Raw genomic sequence first — 25,595 nt, forward strand, 5'->3', positions numbered from 1 at the left:
GGAGGCTGTGAAACACAGTCATAGTGGCCACCACCTCGTCACCATTGTTATGGGGAGGGGGCCCCTCCATAAAAGACACAGGTCTGCTTATCTTGGGCTCCGCTCGACTCCTGTGCCTTGTGCAACGCCCTATTTAATCAGGCAACCCAGTGACGTGCACCAAACACGATCCCTTAAAGGGAACCACATACAGTGCTTTAAGTTGGCTGGGGCCAGCTCCAAAAAGTGAGTCTGAGCCGGGCCCCTCTGCCCCACCACGCTGCAACAGGACATTATACCGCCACAGCTCCAGCCGCAACAGGAGATGAGCGCACCGCAATGATTGAGTCAGGCAGCTGTGACTGACAGAAGTGCTGGCCAGTGGTGGCCAGCACGTCTGTCAGTCATAGCTGCCTGGAGGAAACACACATGTACGTGTTTATCTGGAAGCAGGCAAGGGTTTAGAGACAAGTGTTCCTTATGTAGTCACTGGTAATGGCTTGGCGCTTTGTACCTGGGGAGGACCGGGTGGGTGGGTGTATAGGGTGGGGGGGAGGTCAGCGACATCTCATCCACGTTACACCCTAATGGGGGCAATTCTTATGCTGATGACAGGCTCCTGTGCATGGCACAGGGTCCGCCATCAATGGGGTTCGGCCTGACTAATGACGGCTGCTGCACCAAGGGAGGGGGGCAAATATGCACATGTGGAAGGGCTGGACGGCCTGCAGTGCTTTCTGTTCTGATTTGGAACCTCCGGTGAGGCGGGAGGTGTGACAATAGTGTTCGGCCCGCTTGTGCCTACAGCGCTCGCGCAGCAAAGAATACACGCAGCCAGATGGTACAGTGCATAAACCCGGGCTGGCGCTTGTTGCGCAGTTCCGGTGGTTCCTTTATTTTTCCCGGTCCCGCCCCCAGCACGTGACCTCGGTCTCCATTCCTGACATCTGACATCACATTCCTCCCAAACTTAGAATGCTTTTCCACCAACGGGTATTTAACTTCAACTATATTCCAGTCCCTTCTTGATCATGCCCTAGCTCCTCCTGTTCTGCAATACACGCCTTGCACGAAATACCCCTGGAGTCGGGATGATGGTTTCTGTCTTTCTCTCAGGTGGTAGCGAGGGTGAGCCCGTGCAGTTCCTTCTTCTCTCGGGGGCTTAGTGGGGCGCCTGCAATGATGGAGTTCGGCTCCTCAGAGGCTTGGGGCGTCTCGTCCTCCCCGGCCTGTCTTATTGTCTCCAGTTGGCCCGGTGGTTCATGCTCTTCTCTTGGGCTTCCCGTTCCTTCTTCCCACATTGTTGCGGGGACTTTCCGGAAGTGCAAGATATTCCTGGTCACTACTTCGTTGTCCCTGGTAGCCGTAATCATGCTGTGATTAGCGTCACGTACAGTCCATGGTAGGGATTCGAAGTTTAGGGCCATCTTCTTGGGGGGTGCTCGATTTCTGACCAACAGAGTGGCCCTCATTCCGAGTTTGGAGGTAAGAACCCTCCCTTACCGGCATGGCACAAATAGCGTGACCGAGCTGGCAGCAGCCTGCTAATAGCGGACTATTACGACTTGGCGGGCACGAGCTTTGCACCATGCCGGTAAGGTACCTAGTGCCATGCCGCAAAAGGGCCCCAAAAAGCCCTTAACGGCATGAAGCGCACTGTAGATAACACTACCGCCATAGTCCAAAGTGGCATTAGCGGTGACCGTAAATAGCGGTGACCGTAATTAGCGGTCACCGCTATTTACAGTCACCATTAAATAGCGGAACCGGAAATAGCGTCATCGCAGAGGAACGGGAAGTAGCACGGCGGCCATCTTTAAAAACACAATCCATTGGCAGCCTCACCACACAGGACCCCTGGGACTCTGGAGAACTTCCAAAAAGCACCTCCTACCTTGCAACAATGCCTAAAGCACCCAAGATGGGATCTGCCCACCTCCGGAAGGAGCGCTTCAGCCCGGATGAACTACAGATGCTCGTAGACACCCTGCATGAGCACGCAGGGACAGTGTTCAATAGCAACACGAGGAGGGAGGCAGTGTTGCGGAAAAAGGAAATTTGGGCACTAGTCGGGAAGAAGGTCAGTGCAATAGGCAACAACCCCCGCACGGTCAAGGATTGCCGCAAAAGGTGGGATGACCTGTGGCTGAGGGTGCGGAACATTCTTTCTGCAAACCCTGCCCAGGCCTTGGAGACCGGAGGAGGACCAAGTTTCTCCAATTAAGCTCACACCGTGGGAAGAAACATGTGCGAGCATGATAGGCACAGAATCCATAGAAGGTGTATGAGAGATGGAGTATGGCACCACGTCTTCTGCTGATGGAGTTGAGTGTCCAAAGTAAAAACTACTAAGCCAAATGTGATGAAAGTCAATACCAATGTCTGTCCTAAGAGTGACGCCATGGTTGGCCACACACACACTCCCTGTAAAGTACGCCGAAGCAAGTGAGACACATGCCGATGCCTGGTGCAAGGCTGTAACGCACATGACACATACCACACAAACTAGGAAATCCCATGAGGCACACACCGTGCATGACCTAAATTGTGAGCATGTCAGACAGCACAGTACCTGGCCAACATGAGTGACACCGACATATGGCTGCATTTACCACCCATGTATGGATTGACATGCCGTTCCCAACCCAAATGCCTATTACCCACAATTGTGTGGATGTGCAATCGTACCAACGTATGTATGATGCCTATCCAAACATCACTCATGCCGTCCCTCTCTTTCACCCCCACAGGCAGTGAGCATGACAGTGAGGAGGAGCACACCACCCCTGCACAGGACCTCAACCTCCCCTCCACATCCAGGGGCCAAGGCAGGGGGTGCCGGGTCCCAGCAAGAAAGCCAACACAGGGACACATACCACCAGCAACAACAAGGCCCGTGGATGGCACACCACCCCCACCCCTCACTGCACTGCCTGCAGACACCTGTCCAACGCCACGTTCGGAGGAGTCCAGTGTGGCTGGGGAGGTGGCAGCCACGGCCCCCCTCGCAGTCGAAGACAGCCCTGATGACATCTGGGGCACCATTGAGGACGACTCAGTGGATGTTGTACACACCCCAGCACAATTGGCATCCCCCCAGGTATCCATGAGTGACACTGTAGATACCAACACACCAGAGCAGTCTGGGCAAGAATAGACCCAGGGACATATCAATCCCGTAAACAGTCCCGGCGAGGATGAGTAGGCTGGGCATGCCAGCCAGATCCCTAGCAGGGCCACTGGTGCACAATCGGCAGGCCAGGTAGGAGTGGTGCACGGATTTGAGGGCACTGGGCCAGTCCATCACTGATAACACTAACCGCCTCTGCGAGGTGTTCGGCCGCATAGCCGATGCTTTGGAGGCAGCTCTTCCCGCCCAACAGCCTGAGCATGAGACCACACCGTCCACAAGCAACTCTACACAGACCAGCACACTCCGCCGGTCGGTCCGTGCACTGCGCCGACGGGACATGCCTCCCCCTGGCTCTGGGAGCGCTGAGTGACTGTACTGGCAGCCTCATGTGGGCTCCGTGGACCCTATGGGACTTGTGTGGAGGAGTTGTGGGGGGAGGTGGGGAGGGTGTGTGGGGAAGTTGTGGGGGGAAGGGGAGGGTGGTGAGGGTGTGTGGGGGAGTTGTGGGGGGAGGGGGATGAGGGTGTGTGGGGGAGTTGTGGGGGGAGGGGAAGGGGGGAGGGCGGTGGAGAGTTTGTTATTCACGTTAATATTATTACTTTCAATACACTGGTTGTGTTACAAAAAAAGAACCAGAGTGGTCATTCATCATTGCGCATGTGTCATTTAATCTTGCACATTGCGTAGTGTACATGTACCCCCACACCCAGTGCACTATGTCCTACCATTATGTCACCCTCTGCTGACATGTAAGTCAGAAATATTGTGCAATCACTGACTGGCGCACAGCACGTCCCTCCTGTGCATCGCCACCGTGATGAGGTCCTGCCACATCTTTATCATCCCCTTCATCATCATCAGGTGGTAGCAGTTCCATGTCAGGGGGCAGGGGCACATTCCGGCGGATGCACATATTGTGCAGCATTACACATGCCATGGTGATCTAGGCCACCTCACCTTCTCATGTCTGCAGAGGAGCGCCCCACCCGACCGGCTGAAGCAGCGAAATCGTGCCTTCAACAGGCCAAAGGTCTGCTCAATTACCACACGTGTACGGGTATGGGATCGATTGTAGTCCTCCTCGTGCCTGTTCTGTGGGTTTCGGACAGGGGTCAGGAGCCATGGCTTCAAGGGATAGCCACCATCACCTGCATGAGAGGGGAATGAAGGTAAATGTTCGCACATTCATGTTGGACAACTGTACTAGTCTCACATGGCTGCAGGTAATTTGTGCCCACATGCACATGTCCCTGAATGCATTGACCCCATTTCAGGTCCCGCTATGTGTCCTGTGCAATGGACTAATGGTGTGGGTTGCATCTTCAAGATGATTCATGGTGTGCACTGACATCTTGTTGCACGTGCATCGTATATGCATACAGCAGTGTTGGAGTAAAATTAGTGTTGTGTTCTGTTCTGTGAGATTTAGTAGTAGGGAGTGATTGCTGTAGTCTGTACAATATTGGGAATTCGGCACTGATCATTTCCATGGTGACATGCAGCACTCCTATGGGTGTGCCGAACCAGTGACACACTGTGGAATCCCTGGTTGGCTCAGTTCAATGCACTCCCAGGGATGATTGTCCTGTGCAGTGATAGGCTGGAGACAGCTACATAGTGCATATGCACTGCATGGTGCAGGATGGCCTTACGGTGTGTGAGGGCCGCTGATGAGTGGGGCATGTGTTGTGGGATGTGGGCTGGTTACCTGTTAGTCATGTAGTGATAGGTGTCGGCCTTACTTCATCACTATGGGATTTGGGTGTCATGTACCATTTCTGATGCTTTGGGGCAGAGTGTTCGGTGATGTGCACATCGTGCATTGACATCAACATTCCCACCCAGGTGGAGTATGCATCCCCCCCTTCCCACCCAGGTGGAGTATGCATCCACCCACCTCACAACCCCGATGCACTGCCATGGCCCAGTCAGGCAACTCAACAAGCAGCCAGGCACGTCGTCCAGCTGGTGTCACATACCATCTGCACATTGATCTAGTGGTATTGCTTGCGGTTGCGATACACCACCTCCATGGCATGCAGGACCACCAACTCCACGTGGGTGCAATCGAGGGCACCTACACAATTTGGCATGCCTGCCAGTGCATGGAAGGGGACTTTTGTATCGAATATCTCCTGGGGAGTTGTTGGTAGGGATATGTAGTCCCTTGTGTGCTTGAGGAGGGCATCCAGCACTTGGTTCAGAATCCGGGAAAATAAGGGTTGTGATATGCCATGCATGTGCCCCACTGTGTGCTGGTAGGTGCCTGTAGCAAGGAAGTGGAGCACAGACACTACCTTCAGTACAGGGGAGATGGCGGTGCATATTTCTATGAGGCTCACTATGTCGTCGTGTATCAGGTCTATGGTGGTGATGGTGTCCCGGTCAAGCCGGTACAGGGTGTGGATCTGCTCAGGGGTTAGATTGAATGGACTGGCTCTGATGCGAGGGATTGTGGGCTGCCGGCTGGTAACAGTGGCTGCACTGGTGGGGCATGCTAGGCCTGTCTCACCCTCCTCCTCCTGTGTCTCCTCTGTGGTGGCGGCTGTTGTTGTTGTTGAGGCATTGCAAGCAGAGTCTCCAGCTCCAGTAATGCTACTACTATTGGTATCATCTTGGTGTGGGAGGGGGTGTGGTGTGTGGGTGTGCTCCTTTTGTACTGGCCCTGACTCCATTGCCTCCACCTGTGCTGATTGTATGCACCTGTGGCACTTGTAAACACTGCTCAGGGCTCTTTACGCCTGGTCGGCGATGCCGGTATTTAAGCCATGCCGGTATGCACTTTTTCCACCTTCCTGAGGCCGTTATTTGAATGTCCGCCTCACTTGTGATCTTCCGGTGTGTGTTGCGTGCTCGAGCCCAGACCGCTATTTATGGCATTGTACTTTACGATGTTGTTTATAGCTGTCTGGTTGCTCAAAATAGCCCGTAGCGGTAGACGATGCCGGTAATCCTTTACCGGCATTGTTTTTACCTTACCTCCAAACTCGGAATGAGCGCCAGTGTCTTCTGGCTGCAGCTCGCAGTGCCTGGCATGGCGAGCTAGGCTTTCTTGCTCATTCCGTCTTACTCGTTTCGCCTCTATGAGAGGGATGTCCGGTTCTGGGGATACCCAGTTTGGATGTATCGGGAGCTCTGCTTGGATTGGCACACCAAACCTCAGTTCCTGACTGGTGAATGGCGAGCCGTTGTCAATTTTGATCTTGGCAGGGATACCGTGTATGGCGAATATCTTCTCCAGTGCCATGATCATTGTTTCTGCATTTGTGGACCTTACATGTTCGACTTCTGGATAGCGACTGAATTTGTCAACTAGGACCAACAGATGTCCTTCTCCTGGTTCGGGTGCCGCAGCTTTTCTTGCGGACTGGCAGGCCACACAGGATTCAACGAGGCTCATTACGCGCTGTTGCATCCGATAGGAGCTCAGTGGTTCTCTCGATGTTGAAAAACGCCATGGTCGTGGAGCTAGACAGCGAGTCTTTGATTTGCTGAAATGCTTGCTGGTGCTGACTTGTCCATTCCCATTTCTGGTCTTTCCTGGTTAATTCTCGAAGGGGGCTAACGAGGTTGGCGAGGTCGGGGATGAACCTCGCGCAATAGGTTGCCATGCCCATAAAGCTCCTTACCTCAGTGGCTGACGTTGGGGCTTTGGTGTTCTAGATGTCACTCATCCTTTGCTGAGTCATGTGATACTCCGCTGGAATTGAAAATGTAGCCAAAGAAGCTGAGTTCCTCTTTACAAAATTCACACTTCTCGCCATTCAATGTAAGCCTGGTGTCTTCGAGCCGCTGTAACACGGCTGCAAGGTGCTCGTGGTGTTCCTTGGCATTGGTTCCATACACTATGATGTCGTCGCTTATGTTGTGCCTTCCAGCCCGTTCAGGACTTTTCGTATTTCGTTCTGGAATACTTCAGCAGCGGAAAATATTCCGAAATTCAGCCGTTTATATCTTCTCGGGCCGAGGTGAGAGGAGAATATGGTGATATATCTCGACTCCCTTGCTAGGCGTAATTGGTGGTACCCCGACCTGAGGTCTAGTTTGCTGAACAACTTGACTCCGGTCATGTCAACGATGAGCTCATCAATGGTCGGTGTGAGGTGCCGCTCACTTCTGATCGCTGCGTTCGGGAGCCTCATATCTATGCAGATACTCTCTGCATTCGGTTGTTTAGGCTTCTGCGCCACTACCATGGGTGACACCCAGGGAGTTGGTCTTGATATTTTCTCTATTATGCCAGCTTTTTCGAGTTTGTCTAACTCTTTTTCAACAGCCTCCCTCAGGTGGAAAGGGACTCAGCAATGCCGTTCTGCCTTGGGTTCAATGGTGGGGTCTATATGCAGCTTGATGGACCTACCCCGAAGGCATCCTATGCCTTGTAACATGCAGTGGTGCCTCTTGAGGAGGTGGTCAATTTTGGTCGGCTGGATGCTGAAGGCGAAGTGGATCAACCACAGTTTTTCTGCTGTCCTGCAGCTCAAGAGAGTCTTGCACCCTGCGTCAACGACATAGATTCTTGTGCGTCATGCAGTGTTGTTGTGCGAGAGATTCGATCGGAAAGACCCTTCTAATGGCAGTGGCTTCTTGCAGCCATATGCGAACAGCTTTACCTTTCTGTCTTGGAGCGCCGGTTTCAGGCTGAGCTTGTGGAATGTCTGCATTAGCATCACATTAACAGTTGCTCCTGTGTCGATTACCACTTTCATTGGGTTGCCGTTTGAGATGATGGTGCATGAGGGCCGCTTCCGTTGCTTCCTGACCTTCCCTCGCTTGGTCTTTCGTGGCTCTACTGCAGATATCAGGTGTACTCAGTGCACCTTCTTGCTTTCCTTTTCCCGCCTTTCTTTCTCGCGTCTGTCGGGTGAGACGCTTTCTTCGCTTTCGCTGCTGCTTGCCGACCTTTGTCAGCAGTCTACTGCTCTCGCTCTTCCTCTCCCCTTTTGTTGGCGCGGAGGCTCCCTTGGGATGAATCGTCTCCTGTGGTCTCGTTGTTGTGGTAATTGTTCTCTTTCTTTCCCGCCAGGCGGATGAAGGAAGACTGCTGCAAAGTGGTTGAGGCGATTGCATTTGCGGCATGTCGATCCCCATGCGGGGCATGGTTAACCTCCGTGCCGTAGGCCTCCGCACCATTTGCATGTGTCGCCTTGCCTTTGAGGTTGGTTGGGCCTGGATGGGTTTTGGCTGTATCCTCCTTGCTCTCTGGTGGGCTGCTGTCTCTTGATGGCTGCGATTTCTTCACTTTTCAAAGGATTGGCCAGATAGGGGTTGGATTGCCACTTCTATGACGGCCACTTGGTCATCAGTGCGTTCATTAGGCGTCCCATTTCAAGGATGCGTGACAGCCCTATGTTTTTCTCAGACAGTATGGCTCTCCGTAGCTTCTCAGGGGATAGTCTGTTAATGATTTGGAGGCGGATCGTGAATTCTTCATCAGGGAATTTGCATCCGACAGCCATTTCCCATAGCCTTGCGTGGAAGTTATCAATGGTTTCATTTTTGCATTGTCTGGCCATGCAGAAGTGGAACCTCTCATAGTCCGTATTGAGGTCTGGTTTGAACTTGCCGGTTAATGCTGCCTTGGCCGCAGTGTAGTCATCAGCAGCGCCATTGTTGGGGAGCGTGTTGAAGAGGCATAGGGTTGCTGACCCGACATTGAGCAGAAGAAGTGTGCGTTTTCTCCTTTCTTCTGTGATTTCTCTGGCTTCCAGGTGCATCTCAAATTGTTGTAGCCAGATGCCCCAGCAAACTGCCGCCCCTGTGGTATACGGGTCGAATGGTCACATAAGGGTGGTTTGTGATGGGTCTTGACAATCCGGGTTCAGGTTAATACTTCTTCTGTCAGCTGCATTCGCTCCAGCCCTTGTTGGGCTAACATTTGTGCTGAACATGGCAACTGGGCTGGTGTGTGGGCCTACTGTCTGGCTAACAGCGAGCCTGGGGCACATGTGGGCACATGCTTGGTTGGCCACTTGCAGGCTGTATGCATATGCGCTCCAGGAAAACATCTCTGGTGCTGTGGGCCTTGTTAGCTCTTGTTAGCATGTGGCAAGGGCAGCATGTAAAAGACTTTATGTGTTCCTGTGCATGAGACGACTGCTCATATGGGCCACTAGAACTTTGGGGAGGCTCTATTTCTGTCTCTGTGTGTGTCAGCGTATGTAATGAATGTTTGTGGTCCACGCGGAGCATTTATTTTGGCCTGTGCGGTCTCTGCTCCGAAGCGCATAGGGACAGAATGTTCCCGGCTCCCATGCAAATATCCTTGACCACACCCTGTGCTTACCGGAGTGAAAACGGAGCTAGCAACCGTGATTTTTTGCTTTTCTGGGGTCGCGGTGAGCAGCCGTGTGGGTGGCAGCAGTCGGAAAGCACTGTGACTGCAGGCTCCTTCGATGGTGGATTGGCACGCGTAGCAACGAACCGTCCTCGTCTCCAGTGTTCTGATTTGAAACCTCCGGTGAGGCAGGAGGTGTAAAATAGTGTTCGGCCTGCTTGGGCCTACAGCGCTCGCGCAGCAAAGAATACACGCATGCCGGATCGTAGAGTGCATAAACCGGGACTGACGCTTGTTGCGCAGTTCCGGTGGTTCCTTTATTTTTCCAGTTCCCTCTCCCAGCATGTGACATAGGTCTCCCGCGATACACGTGACATCACACTGACTAGGAGGTGGGGACGAGCATACCCACCAACTAAAATAAAAATAATAACTATTTAAAGGGCTACATTTTAATACTCATTATATATAAATCAGGCTTTTGGCGCCTAAGAGCAGCTTCTATTGCACAATTCCGTATTTACATTTTCTCTACCTCATAAAGATACATATTCGGGTCTTCCTAGCAAAGATGAAACGCTGTGCCCCTTTACAAACATAGCTCTACCGCAGGTGCACTTAGATTGTCACAAATCTTGCATTGTGTGGGGGAGGCAACACAGTCGTGAAGAGTTGTTGTGAGGGGTGCCCGCCACAGTAAAAGTGTATACGTGGGCTCATAGGTTGGCGAGGTCACACGCTATGGTCATATGTGTGTATAGGCAGAACATGATGTGATCGGCCGTGCATGGCTACTTACTCACTGCGGATCGTGTTGATGCTGGCTGTGGTGTGTTTGGATGCTTTTGTACGAGCAGGCTGAGAGCAGATTGTTGCAGTAGGGTGTGTGTTGCTGGAGAGCATTTACGAAGCAATCTGTTTTGACAGCTAGAGATTTGGTTGGATGGACATTCGTTTGTCCATGTCTTGCTTCTAAACAGGGACATCATTTGGGGGCCGCCAGGGGTCGCAGTTGCGACCCCAGAAGACTCCCTTGTTACCCCTGTGGTCTCCCTTGCTACCCCTACTTTTTTTAAAACTTTTTTTTAATACATTTAAGCTCCTGGGCTATGGCCAGTGTCATGTGGCTCTTTATTTTTGGAGTAGCTGACTTTCTGGATCAGGCCTCGTAAAAAAATAAATAAAAACAGGGTTCCAGGCACACTTCAGGTGCTCAACTGAGCCTTTTACCCTTCTGAGGTCAATAAATGAGTACCAACACAGGTTGCATGATATTGTATGTATATTTGATCTATATAAAGCGCTTAAGCGTAAGTTATATATAATAACATATCATTATCATTTGGCCTTGGACGTCTGCTTGCATTCACAGTAATGTGGTAATATGGTCCTATACACACTGATATTAACGATACATATGGCGATCCATTCTTGTATGAAATGTATATAACATTATAGTGATATCACAACCATATTTTTCGTAGTATACTTAGGAATAATATGTGATGTCCCTTCCTGTTTTGTTAAGGGGTGAAAGGTTGGTCCAATAAACAGCCATACTTTGCAACAATTTGATGAAAACTGGTCATTTCTCTTGATCAAACAACATAGAATAGACACACTACGTTGTGGTGATTGGGAGTGCAGCCCGCACCTCTGGCTTAACGGCCTTGGTCTATTCCCTCCGTGTTCCATTGCTTCCCATTATGTCACTTTGAGGTGGGGGGGTCAAAGGATATCACTTCCTGCGATGTCATCAGAGTTCAAAGGTCATGTGATGTCACTTCCGCTACCCTTGGCATTTTGGTGAAATGACGCCCTGCTTCTAAAGGGTACATTTATATTGTTCGCCATAAGTTTCCTTGGAAATACGTCATGCACTGTATGTTTGTGTGCATACGCAGTAGAATGGCCGGATATTTATTTTGCGTGAATGGCATAACCTTCTTTTGGAGAATTTGGGCCTCATTACACGGTAGGCGGATGACCACGGTGCTCTTAGCACGTTGGTCCATGCCGGTAAAATACCGGCACCGCCTTGGTGGAAAGGGGAATTATCGCCCTATTCCAAGGTTGGCGGGGCGGTAATTCCCCCTTCCCCCATTGCCCTTCCCCATTCCCATTTTTGCCCCATGGGGCTCTATGGGAATGGGGAAGGCGCTAATTACGGTGCCGCAAATTGCGGTACCGTAATTAGCACCCTGGTCCCTTTGCGGGTTGGTTTTTAACGCCTGCTAAACAGCAGGCGTTAAAGTACCTACCCGCAAAGGGACCTCGTAGTAAGGCGGTAAGGGTTAACGGTCACCGGTACCATTACCGGTGACCGTTAACCCTTACCGCCTTCCGTGTAATGAGGCCCTTTGTACACAGGGAGAAATACAGATGTAACTATGTGCGTCCTTTGGGGGTGGGTCAAATGGGCGCAGCACTGACAGATGTTGGAGTGCTTGTATGTCTCATGCACGTCTGGTGTGAAGAAGCCATTCCATAAAATCTCATTCATGCCCCGAAACCGCCCACCCCCGCCCAAACCTACTTTTTTGGCAACATAAAACAAAAAAACAACTGCAGGACCATTACAGATGCAGAAAACTCCCCTTTTAGAGCTCTGTCCAGGTGCTCTGGGGCAAAATACATGCAAACCTCCAGATTGGCATATGGATTGCACCAACAGAAGTGACTTAGCAGAAAATGACATTTCAAGGAGCATCATCAGTCTTTGATACTTGGGTGCACCATGGCAGTGACTTTAGAATAAGTTGCCATAAGTAAGCCAAGTGGCAAATAAATTTGTCATGCAAAACAAATTGCTCTATTATATATTGAGCAACTCTGTAGTCCTTCATTTTTTTAAAATAATGGCATGATATTTTAACATAAGCTTTGAAGTAACTCAGAATCACTTACAGAGCTGCAGATAAGACACGGTGCAATTAAATGATTTGCCCAGGATCACACACGTTGATTGTACCAAGCAGATGGCATTGCAATATGGGGTTAGTTATGTAGGCCAGGCCACCCCTGTGCATTTTTAGATGTTCTTCTTTAGGCCACGCCCATCAAGTCATAGACCACACCCATCAGACAAGCCCCGCCCCCAAATGAGGCCCACCTCTCAACTTCTTACCCTATAAAGCACTGACCACACACAACAGCTGATATTGGGCTCCAGCACTGTGCACATACAGGTCCATAACTGCATACTTGCCAACCCTAATGATTTAGGCAGTAGACTACTGCTTTTTAAGCAGTCCTACCGCCTACCGATTCGGTTGACAGATCCTACTGCTTTCTACAGTGGCAGGTTATTTATGTGACTCTAAGGCAGGCTGCTAGAGACCGGCCCAGGACAAAGCATGCAACATATTAGTTAGTCTGTCTGTGCGGTGGGCGGGTGATTACTTTGAGTGATGGGTTCAGACCAATTGTGTGACTTAACAGCTACATGACTGTACCCTGCACTCTGGCCGAGGAAGGCCTTGGGTGAACCACCAGTGAAGGCAAGTGGCAGAGCATACCACCATCACACAGCATCTGCATATCGGACTAAGGAGGGTATCAGTCTCCATGTTGTTCAGTTATTCATCTTGCACTACAGGAATACATATGTATTGCCCATGGTGTAGCTACAGAGCAGTGGCAAACGTTGCCTACCAGCTCTGTGTGATTACCCTCTGTGAAGTTAGGTCATTGAATTCCGTGTTAATTTACCATTCAGAAGTATACATTTCAAACATTGAATATCTTTCCATGTTGTGCTGTTTAATGGGTTCAGTATTTTAGAATGCTCCATTTGTGCCAAAAATGTATGTTTTGTATTTTCCTGTGATGTAGTTGTTCTGCAAATTATCGTCTTTGTAACTTGAAAAATCCTACATCTTTTGGGCCACAGAATGTTGGCAAGTATGTAACTGTATGGTCTTCTTGCCAACAGCAGTTGCTCAGGACAGTTTCCACAATTTTCTTGAGGGGTGGAGACAGTGCCAGCTGTGCCAGCCCCCCCAAGGCTCGCCACAGGCTTGCAAAAGCCCCTCCCTCCTCAGGTGTCAGTGGTGACGTCCAGAATGTTCCATCTATTGTCTGTGCGGGTTCTGGAGCCCTCTCGTGAAACCCCTGGCAACAGGTGAGAGGCGCCCGGCCATCAGAACATGCAGGCCGTGGCGTCTGCCACCCCCAGGGGCCTCAGCTTGAGCCAGACACTTGGCGTGTGTATTCTCGAAAGGCAGAGGTCAGGGGTCAGGCAGGCCTGCTGTCTCTAAGATGGTTGCAGTGGCATTCCCTGTGGCCCCCGCTGGAGCACTGATGTGCAGGGGCCCGTGATAGCACGCACGTGTTTTTGCGGCCTCCCGTGGTCACGCAGCCGTGACCTACGCCAGAGCCATGATCCTCCTACGCAGCGCGGGGTGGAGACCACGCGGCCCCGGCATTGGCAGCTTCGAGCAGGCAGGTGAGTGAGCCCAGAGCACCGAGAAGGTTGTTATAGGCCGAGAGCACGCGAATTACACGAAGTAACTGCATGATATGCTGCGTTTCCGGGTGTACGTTCAGTGCACGTGCATCATATAGGTGCGTGGGGCTGGCATATAGGTGGATTGAGGAATTCTGAGAGCAGTCTACCTTAGACCCCTCCACAAAGTCGGGGGTGGTCACATGTGTGCGGTGCCCTGGTATACACATTTGGTGGGTCTCCTATCAATGTGTGCATTGGTTCAGAAGTTACACAAACACAAACCGTTTAAACGTGACAAAACCACCTTTTTCCATTACAAGTGCTGGGTGAGGGAGGGGGGAGCCCCCGATTTATTGGTTGCCCCAGTTTGACTACACACCCTGCTTGCCCAAGCCACAGATTTTCTCCCACTTCATATTGTCATTTATTTAAGCAAAGAGAGGGTCCAGCCCACCTGCCATTCTTTTTGCTGCCTTGTTCATTTATTTATTTATTTAACATTTGTAAGGTGCCCATTGGAACAACACTTGTTTCGTGGCTCCCCAAGAAAAAGGGGTTGGAGGGGTAGATGGTTCCCAGAACTTGGCCACTCAGAGCTGGTCTATGCTGCAACCAAGTCCAGGATTGCTCCTCTCAGGTGGCTTGGTGAAGAGAGAGGGGACGCAGGTGGGTGTGAGCCCCATGTTCCCTTCGGTGCATAAACCAAAAGGGCCCCCGGCTCATCGGGTCTCAGTGATGTAGGTATGAGGTCTCTTGCATACCCGGGTCGTGAGGGTATTCCTGTGCTCACCTGTACCGTGTTGTGAAAAATGTATGCAATAAACAAACACAGAACGCCCCTGGGCCCTTCACAAACTCATGCAAGACAGCATTACAGCAAAGCCCTGGCCGTGGGCCTTCATGCTTGGGCCCAACCCCCTTCAACCAAGTGAAGCTACTGTATCGGGGGTCGCTTCGGAACTCATCAATACATATTACAAAAGTAGTCAAAAAGGGGTGTACGCCGGTGCAAGAAGTAACACAGTTTTATCCAGACGCAGCTGGTACAACAAATTCAAACAGATCGCGGAACAGAACTGCGTGAAAAGGCACTGTCAAGGAAACACCCCTAAATCTGAATTACATTAGTAACATTGCAACATGAAAAAATCTCCCCACTTGAGTTTGTTGGTGCTTGAACAACAGACCCTTATAAAAAAGCAAACATTATATTTGTTAATTGGGTTCACAAACCTTCTCACACCGCCCTCAATTACTTCATGTGATTCACAATCCACCCCCAAATGTTCATTGAAACATTTGAGACGACCAGCGGACCTTTAATCACGGACCTTGAACCACAGACGCGTTGCTGCACAAATGTTGCATATCAGCAACACTCTAACCCTTTTCCCAGGGAAACCGGTATACTGGGCAATTTGAAACCACTGTGGTTCTTTTTGGCTCCATTAGAAAATCGTATTTTACAAGTGATTTTGAATGAAAAAATTGTCATTCATTCATTATTCGTTGGCAGAACCAGCTAGCTCTACGCTATGACCTCGAAAAATAACAACCTTTGTACCCTGCTTTCAATACAGGCCTGGGATTGCAGACTCTGCACTAAGTCACCAGCCACAGCGGCTTATCTGCACACAAAAGGTTAACCCACGTTTTCTGCAAAGCAAGCTTTTAAGGCCTATTTATCGTGTTTCGTTCTACCACTTTGATCATACTTACCCGTGCTCTTATATTTATGAGTTTTATTATGGATTCTATTGGATTTTATTTCACAAACACCAGAAAGAGCCCTCTCCCCTTTTACCGTGCTACTCTTGCAGCTGATAAGTGCGTTCCTTTATACCGCGTTGAGTTTGCTTCTTTATTACATTATACCCCCTTTTATTCATTTATTAATAACTAAGTCTTTTTGGGCCTCCTGTAACCTTTTAGCAACTTCATCCTTATGTATCCAAATTCTTTCCAATCTTGTCATGTCTCCCCAGTCTCCTCCCAACCATTCAAATCTTCTCGTACCCATTCACACCCTGTCCCATCCTTTAGACATTGAATCCCAAACTCTATAATTTTCTGCGTCAACAGGCTGTGTAAAAACCCATCCTTCAGGATACTCCACTTCATTATTCCCCTTTATTTTGTTCCTACTCTTCATTTCAAAACCTTTTTTGTCAACACTCGAGGGTAACATCAACTGTCCTTTTTTCTTGTTAAAATATACTTTAAGAATGTTCTTAATACGGCAGAAGGGGATGAGAATGAGAACCAACACGGGGACAGTCACTAGAAACAATCCAGAAAGCCAGGTGAGTACCCTTGTGAAGATGCTGTCCAGCCAGTCTTTTGTTTGCACTCCATTAACCTCTCTTCTCATCTTCCCTGGAGTGTCTGTATCTCAAGTATGGCTGCATTTAATCTTACATTTGATGCATCACCATCAGGTGTGGCCATACAGCAACTTGTGCCAAGCTTGGCTCAAACACCCCCTTCGATGGCCGTTAGGGGGTCTAGCACAAAACGATTTTGAAGGGCCACCAAAGGCAAAACCCTCATGTCCAGGAAACATATGTGAGCTAAATAGATCATACAGAAGTACCAGAAAAGGGCTCTCGAGATCAACACACTCTGTCAGCTTAGGTAGCCTCAACATCAATATGGATTTGTTAGCATCTCAAATATCCCACATGTTTAGATGGATGAATCCCAAGATACTCCCTAATTGGGCAAGGGTAGAGCAGGTTGCAACAGCGATTCCATTAGTGTGTCAACCATTCATGTCCAGGTGGGATCGGACCGCGAGAGGAACTCTTTTAACTCCAACATACACTCTCTTATTGGGACACGTACAGAGAAAGTCGGTTTTGACCTCTGAACTTTAGAATTCATTCCAGCACAAGAGCCTTCAAACAGTGTGAAGAGGGTGGGGTGAAAAGATTAGGAGACTGCTTCAAAGAGGGTATCCCTCACCTATTTGAGGAGTTTAAGCAGTACTCTGGCCTAAAAGAAAGTGAAAGATATATATATACCCAACTGCACCACTGGATCATGTCACGAAGGGAAGTCCATCAACAGTATATCCGAAAACGGTATTAACAGCGCATTACGAGTTTGGAAATGGCAGTAACAAAGCCATTTCTTGCCCGTGATACCTGCAAAAGCAAGGCAGAGATACCTCCACCTGAAAGCAGGAGGTAAATGCATACAAGTTATGCAAATGAAGCCACAGGTGATCCCAATGCACACATGAAGGGCACACAAGGCCCACACCTTCCCCAAACACACATCCCAACACCACCATGCTGCAACTGGTGAGTGCGCGCATAGACATGCAGCTGCTACAGCTTAACATTGTGCTGCAGGGGCTGGAGTACCAACACAGGGAACATTTAGCAGAGGAGGTGAGAAGGAGGAGCATAGTGAGCAGGAGATGCCATGCAAGGCAAACTCCCATACTCCGGGTCATGGCGTCACAATGGACCACCCACAGACAGCCGGATACTCACCCTGTACTGACTGAACAGGGAGACAATCGCTGAACAGCTGTCCCTGACCCAGGTGGAAATCGGAGGCAGAATCAACATGAGAACAGACATACCACTGCTGGTGGAGCCGATGTCAGTCCTGCACTTCCTTGTGACTTGCACATTCCAGCACACTGTGGCCACACTGCATGGCATCTCCCAGCCCTCATTCTCGATTTAGCTCAGTCACGTGCTGAAAGCACTCCTATGCCATGTGGCATGGCATATCGCCCTACCCACCACCCTGGTCCAGGTGAATGCAACAAAGTCATGATTTTATCACATGCAGAATGTGCTAGCAGCCCTGGACTGTACCCATGTAGAGTTGGTGACACTAAGCATCAGAGGTGGTCTACCGGAATCGTAGGCAGTTCCACTCGCTTAATGTCCAGGTGACCTGTGATGCAGACCTCCCCATCACGCACTACTGTGCCCGCTTCCCAGGAACCACCCATGATGCCATGGTCCTGCAGAACAGCACGCTGCTTGCATACATGGAGGGGCACAGAGGCCAACAGATATGGATATTGGTTGAGTACATGTTCCATCACACTAACCTTGCAGTACAAGTGACATCCAATGTGAGTGGGGTGACACACATGGAGATTACATGTCCTGACAAGGCCCTGTACATGAAGGACTCGCCCGCACATGATAGACTGTAACCCACAGGAGTAGGATATGACTCACGATGCAGCAGTAAATGGCCAATGCATGTAACCCCAACAGGCTAGCTACACACAAAAGAGTGCAGGTACCACAATGCAAAATCACACATCCCACAACATCTACGGGCTGCCAACGGGGGGTGGGCCCACCTAGGTGTATCCAAAGTATGTCCAGGTGGGCCCCTAGAGTCAGGGGAAAAGGGCAAAGAGGATAGTTGTCAAAATCACCAATTACCAAGGTTAACATCCATTCAAAGTAAAACCGCCCAATACAATGTTACACAAGGACAGTAGTTGCTCCAACAACTCTCTGCAATTCTGAATAGCCTGGGCACCCCAGACACCCTTTGTGCCACCTGAGGGGGTGGCGAATGACTAGGTGCATGGCCCACACACCAGTCGAGCTACTCGGGTGTCTGTTATGTGAAAGTGTGAAGAACACTGCCATACATGGAATTACATTTTGCTAAACTGCAACCAAGGGACATGACACTGGCTGTTGACATGGCATGTACTCGGGTCAACATGTATATGAATCCATCATGGAATCCACACAGACAACCTGCATATGTAATCCAGACTTCCATCAGGAATCATGCATGTGAGCAATGCATAGGCCCTAACCAACCCCCCAGGCATGCTGCCCTGTCTTTCACAGACCATCAAAGCCATGAGCATTGGCTATGAGCCTTGTGCAATACGTACCATGGAAGACTAAACACATCCCTTGAGTAGGATTGTGGTTGGCTCTAGGTGTGGGTACAGCCTGTGCTAGGCTCTGTTATTTTCCAAGCCTACAAATGGGGTTCATGCGTTGCAAGATCACAGGAGCTGTCGGGGTTTAGCCAGCACCCCAATTGTTGAGTAGAAAAGAAAGTTTTCTCCTGGTTATCTTGCTTCAGTAGTTCAAAGAATAGTTCTAACACAGTGGTTAAGGCGATACAGGTTTCGCTTTTATTTGTGCTAGTGCTGAGTTGTTTTTACCATTCAGTTGGTATGCATTTAGTACATTTTAGGGGCAAATATGTCCCTTGTTTGTCAGCCGACACGTGTTTCGACCCGTGGTTCTTTATCATGGCTGTTGTATAAATTTTCTAGCCCCCTTGGGGCCCTGGTCCGTGGTAATAAGGCTGTCCTGTCGAGACAGTGGCTCCTGTTGGGCCCTGTTGGTCCGGTCTAATCTGCAGGTCCGGCTGACAAACAAGGGACATATTTGCCCCTAAAATGTACTAAATGCATACCAACTGAATGGTAAAAACTCAGCACTGGCACAAATAAAAGCGAAACCTGTGTCGCATTAACCACTGTGTTAGAACTATTCTTTGAACTACTGAAGCAAGATAACCAGGAGAAAACTTTCTTTTCTAAACCCCTTGAATAGTTGACTCCACATGCAAGGACTGGAATGTGAAATTGTATTATGCGACGAAATATGTGACATGCATGCACAGACTGTCAATCAAGATGCTGTTGTTACAGGCAACGCATCCACACATTTCTTTTTTTTTAATGTCTTTTATTGATTTTATGCAAACAAAACAACAAAAACCAAACAAGCAGCATAATCATAATAGTTCCATTACACATCAAGTTATCTTAATCACTACTCCCACTACCCCTCTCTCCCCCCGTGAGCCTATTTGTCAATCTCATTCAATGTTCGGCACATGCGGCCGGGTTTCGTTCTCTTCGGAGTCTGTTGGATCTGATATTACTCCATTAATTCTGCTATTAGCGTTTTCCAAGCCAACAGGGTGCCCGCCTCCCCTTCGTCAGCCCGGCTACACGCTTCTTGCCATGCCACCGTTTCAGCCTCCGCCCATTTCTGCAAGTCCTTCCACCATACATCCACCTTAGGTTTGTGGCATTTCTTCCACCCCATGGCGATCCTATGTTTTGCAAGCACATACGCCAGATTTCTCAGTTTCTCAATATGCTTGAGTTTCTGTGGCCTAGGGAACCCGCCCAGTAAGCAGGCCCAGGCCGTGTCTGTGACAAGAGTAATCCCTTTATCAGCCAGTTTCTGCGCCACTTCTCCCCAAAAACACCTAATGATCGGGCACGACCAAAACATATGTGTCATGTCAGCGTTTTCCAGGTTACATTTAGGACACACTTGTCTTCCAGCGTTTTCGGAACTTAGATATCCTCAAGGGGGTCATGTATGCCCTATGCGTTACATACAGCTGTATTTGTTTTAATCTGGCATTTCTAGACACTTTTTTGTGGTAGCCCAGGGCACGCTCCCACACTCCATCCTCCATCGGGGGCCCCCACTTCCGCCTCCCAGTCCAGTCTCAGATGTGTCAAATCTTTCCCCGCCTTAGCCATCACCATCTCATACAGTCTCGAGATCTCATGACCTCCTTCGGATATATCATATATTGTTCCCAAAACTGCATCTGGTTCTTCTATCAAAACTGTCTCTGGCCAGGTGTTCTTAATCATTCGCACCAATCTAATGTAAATGACATATTGGCCCGTGTGTAGCCCCGCCTCTTTGTTGAGTTCTATAAACTCCGTAATGGATCCCTCTTGCCAAACATCGCCTAGCGTTGCCAGTCCCACCGATTCCCAGTAGGTCCTAACAATCACCCTCAGCTGATCATCCCCTCCTGTCAAAGAAACCAGCGGTATCTGCGGGAGGCACGGGCATGGGACTTCCATCAAACGACAAGCCCTACGCCAAATTTTCCATCCAAGCCTCAACATCGCAGGACGCCCCCTCATTTCAGTTTCGGACAGCCAAATAATTTCTTTCAAATAAAACGGGGCGCAGTCCTGTCCAAGCACCCTGTGCTCAGGGGTCAATTCATCAGAAAGCCACTTAGCCACATATTGTAACTGTCCCGCCAAATAATAAACCTCAAAATGAGGCAGTCTGATACCTCCTTTTTCATAAAAGTTCTGCAGTTTCCAAAACGCCACTCTATTTCGGGTACCATGCCACAGGAAATCCCTACACATGAACGCATCCACACATCATCATGATTCACACCTATGTCCTTTGACTTGCAGGTGACTCTGGTTACCCCTAGCTTACATGTCTAATGACTCCACTGAGGAATCACCAGATGCCACAGGAGGTTGCATATAACCGGGCACATGTACGGACCAGGGTGTGTGGCGAGCGCACCTTTGGCCTGTTGAAGGCTCGCTTCCACGTTTAACACCATTCTGGAGGGGCCCTTATGTGTAGGCCCAATAGGGTGGGACAGATTGTCCTCTCATGTGCAATGTTGCACAATATCTGCATACGGCAGAATATTCGCATGCCTCCAGATGTGGACATGTCAACCCATGAGGATGATGACACAGTGCCTGCGAGTGCAGTGCACGCACGCACTGAGCGGGTAGAAACCAGGGAGGGGTGATTGGCTCGCAGGAACTGATAGACCATTTCTTCTGACCACCATCTCATAGCACTTCCCTTGCACCTTTGTAAATTGTCACTTCTCACATTAAACACTTGCACACAATAAGGAATGTCCTAGCATTGAATCAAGTGGAACATAGTTTAATGAATGTGCAGAGTTGAATTGATCTTCCCCAAGACAGCATCCACCCTCCCCATTAACCCTCCCCAGGTTCCCTCTCAATACACCCTTGCAATGTCCAACAGTTATTTCCTGCCCCTCTTGTTCATTGAGGCCTGCCCCTGCTCTTTGCCAGTGTGGTGTCGCTGTGAGCTGCGCCTTGGGGGGCTGGATAGGGAGCCCTCTGTGGGGGTCAAATGGGTGGAGGGCTCTGAGCCCTGGGCCCTCATCGGTGGTAGGAACATGAGCCCTGCCACAATGTACCAGTAGCTATACTGCACATGCTGGAGATTAGGGCATGCTGGAACCCTGACGGCTTTGCACCATTGCTGGGATGGCAGCGGTGTGTGCTATGGCAGGTGGTGGCTGTGGCATGGCAGCGGTGGCTGCAGTGACAGCTGTGTCCCCTGCCTGGCTGGTAGAAGGGCCATTGTGTATCACCATAGGGATGGTGACATCCTCAATGGTAGCTGGTGTTTCCACTGTGGTGTTGGGTGGAGGTGGGAGAGGTATTGGTTGTGGTGGCCTTGTAGCCCTGCTCTGCTGCTTGCTCCCACTGGCAAGGGGTCTAGCCTGTGCAGGGTTGGTGGCAGCTGATGTGCCTGCATGGGAGTGTCCTGCCTTGTCACTGTCTGTGGACTTTTCTCCTGTTGGAAATAGAATGACATGTCAGTCATCTTGCAGATTTGTTTGCGGGCTTGCTGTACACTAATATGACGTTGTATGTGTTCCAAGGACTCACATTTGGCATGATTGGAATGGGTGGTATCAGTGCAATTGGTGCTGCCACTTCTGCATGGTGGTAGGGCCTGCTAAGGGTGTACACAGTGCATGCATGTGCTCACTGTCTGTTGGCCTGCCAAGGTGGCATGTTAATGTGTGTGCGTTGGGGCATCACTTGGAGATATGGGCCTACATTGCACGCCTGGGTGCGTCTCATGTGTCTATAATTTGGCATACACATCTCACCTACAGTGCATGTACATGGCTACGTTTCCCCGCCTCCCCTGGCACATGTGTGTCCTCACCTTTTCTGTGATGGACATGTGGTGACCCATTCCCTTGCCCATGTTGTATGTCATAGCTGAGGGACGCATGCTCATGGTCACAGCATTCACATGTACATGGGGTCAGATAGACTCAGCTGCATTACCGTGGGACCCGGCTTTGGTCTCCGCAATGCCAATCCTCTCAATGCCCTCCATGTGGAGGATGGAGCTGGCCATCTGCTCCCATGGCATGAGTTTCAGGGGTTCCACTGTGTCACCTCCTGTGGCAGCACTCTCCCTGCTGTGTTGGGCTATGAGGCTGCGCACCCTCGCCTTTAAACATCCTACAACTTGTAGCAGTCCCTGGAAATGATCTCAACACATATGGTCGTCTTCCTCTGTGCAAAGGTCTTGCGCTGCCTGACCCAAATAGCTCCCTGGCATTCTCCACGACTGCCTCAGTGAGTGCAGTGACCTTTGGCTTCCGGAGCCGCAGTTCTGGGCGGTGTGCCATGATGCTGCCACTAGTATCGGGAGTGGATGGCAACAGGAAATCGGGGATTCGACTGGATTGAGTTTTTAAAGATGGTTCCCCCTGCACTTGCCGTTCTGGTTGCAGTGTTATTTTCGCTGCTGCTATTACCGGGAACGTTAACACTGACAATGGTGATACCGGCAGATGTGTTTCTGGTATCATTGATACCGCTGTTTATTTGGTGGTTTAAATAGCAAATGTGGGTTGTTGACGATAATACCAGTTGGGCAGTATTACCTTTACAGGTTGGCTGAAGTGCGTGCCCGTGCACATTCGTAATGTGGCTGTACCTCCGCCGGTCACCCCGCTGGTAATGTTAACACAGCTAAACCGGTATCGCCTTTTTACTGGCATACTCGTAATGAGCCCTTAAGTCACAATGGGGTGACTGCTGCAGTCAGTCACTCCCTCACAGTACCTTCCATGAGTCTGTTCTTGGTAGCGCTGGCACACTGCTGGCTGAAGGCGATGCTGAATGATGGGCTGGCTGGAAAGCTGGCTGGGGCCTGTCCTCTACTGAGAGTGGGGGCCTGGCCCCTCTTCTTTCTTCCGGGTGGCCCTGTCCACCACATGGGTCTACTCGTAGCCACTGCACAGCATGCACTTTTCTAAATGTCCTGGGTGGCACCCTGCACATGTGGGGTCCACCCGTTATCACTGCTATGCCCAGGGCCATGATCAATCTTCAAGGCCACCCCCCAATTCACTGTATGGCATTTGCCACTATTTTAGAATCAGGCGATGTACTTGGTTTCATGGGGATGCTGTCGGGAACACCAGCCGCATCTGTGGGCATTTTAGGATCAGGCAGCATCCACATCGCAACAGGGGATGCCACCTGTGATCACTGCGGCCCTCTTCGGGCCAACCCCCTCAACAATGTGTCGTTAGACGCAGGGTGCGCGGTCTTCACCCGGACTGCTCCACTGGGCATGCCGGGGTTTCCTTCCACCCGGGCCGCTCAACGGAGCAACCTAGCACTTGCTCCACCTCCTGGCAGGCCAACCCCGGACTTCATTCTTCAACGATCCACCATCCTGGTTGGAGAGGGTTTTGCTGCTCCCTTATCTTTACTTCTCGGGCTTCTCCTGATATACGCAGCCCCGGAGTACTTTCATGAAGGGCCTGCTTGATAACCACAAAGGGGCCATCAGGGGCACTTCCGCGCATCTTGGTCTGGGCTGCCCCCGCACGTGGCCTGGGCTGGGATGCTCTTAATTGGCCCAGGTGGCATCCGACTCACTGCCTTGCCCTGGTTACTGATACTGCTGGGCAGGCCCGGTCTGGCTTACAGGTGCCACGCCCCCGGGTGGCAAAGCTGCCCATTGCATTAGCAACTGGTTCTTCTGGATATCTCTATGGGGGGAGGCTTACCTATGCTCAGTGTGATGCCATTTTCAGTATTCAAGCCCTGGTGGGCTGCTCGAGGAAGCAACCCCCTTCAGGTAAGTTTCTCCCCGTCTCACCTTTCTTTCATTCTCCCTCCTTTCTTCAACTGTCTTCTTTTGTTTAAATCCACTTTGGATACTTTTCTCTGCCCTGTCTAGCCCATTCTTGGGCTGGGGAGTTCTGTTGTTCCTTTCCTTTTAACATTCTATCCAGCCTCATGATGGTCTGGATAGTTTGGTCCTAGGCCAACACAGAGAAAATACACACACACACACACACACACACACACACACACACACACACACACACACACACACACACACACACACCACCCCCCCCCCCGCCCCCCAGGGCTGACTTGCTTGTCCCAGTGTCTACCGAGCAAGGTACTGAGACTCCTTCTCCTCTACTCGGTACATATGAGGCATCTTGTTAAATCAGGAGTAACAGGATCTTACCACCCTGACAAAGTCAGAACGGGTCTCGATCATTCTGGGGGATGAGAGGTTGTCCATGGGAAAATGCCGGACTGTTCAAAGCAGGAACTTGAGCTGGAGCTCCTTGATTTGTATTTGCTTACCCTCGAAAGTCTCCTTTTGTTATTGGCACACTGTGCAGTGCTTCACAAGTGCCATTAGTTCCAATAAGGCTTTAGTCTGTCAACGTATGCACACATTCTTTAGACAGATACAAAGGAGTTCGTTATGATCTCCTCTGCAGCCTCACTGGTCATGGTGATGCCCAAGTGTAGAACAACCATCACCTTCAGTCTACATAGTCGGCTGGAGATTCGCCCTTATTCTGTTTGCAATTCCCTATCTTAGCCCAGTCAATCTTTCTTGGGTAGCTCTTGGGGATAGCAGTAATGTTTGGTTTTGTAGCTTGGATAAACCTGGTACCAGAATCGACATCCGGCCAGGTAGCCCCTTCAACTAATCGCTGTTTCACCTCAGGCAACATTACCACCCTCATGAGCTGATTCAGATCTGCCCATGAGGGATTATAGCAACGTATGACAGTGTGCAGCTCTTTTCTACTTCACTGAGGCTCTTCTTCTATGTTTCGAAATTCTTTAGCCAGACTCCACAGGACACCTGGAGTCCAGGGAATATGAACAGGAA

The sequence above is a fragment of the Ambystoma mexicanum genome, chromosome 4q, assembly GCF_040938575.1.
Source record: "Ambystoma mexicanum isolate Mex_15411 chromosome 4q, UKY_AmexF1_1, whole genome shotgun sequence".
NCBI classification, from domain to species: Eukaryota; Metazoa; Chordata; class Amphibia; order Caudata; family Ambystomatidae; genus Ambystoma; species Ambystoma mexicanum.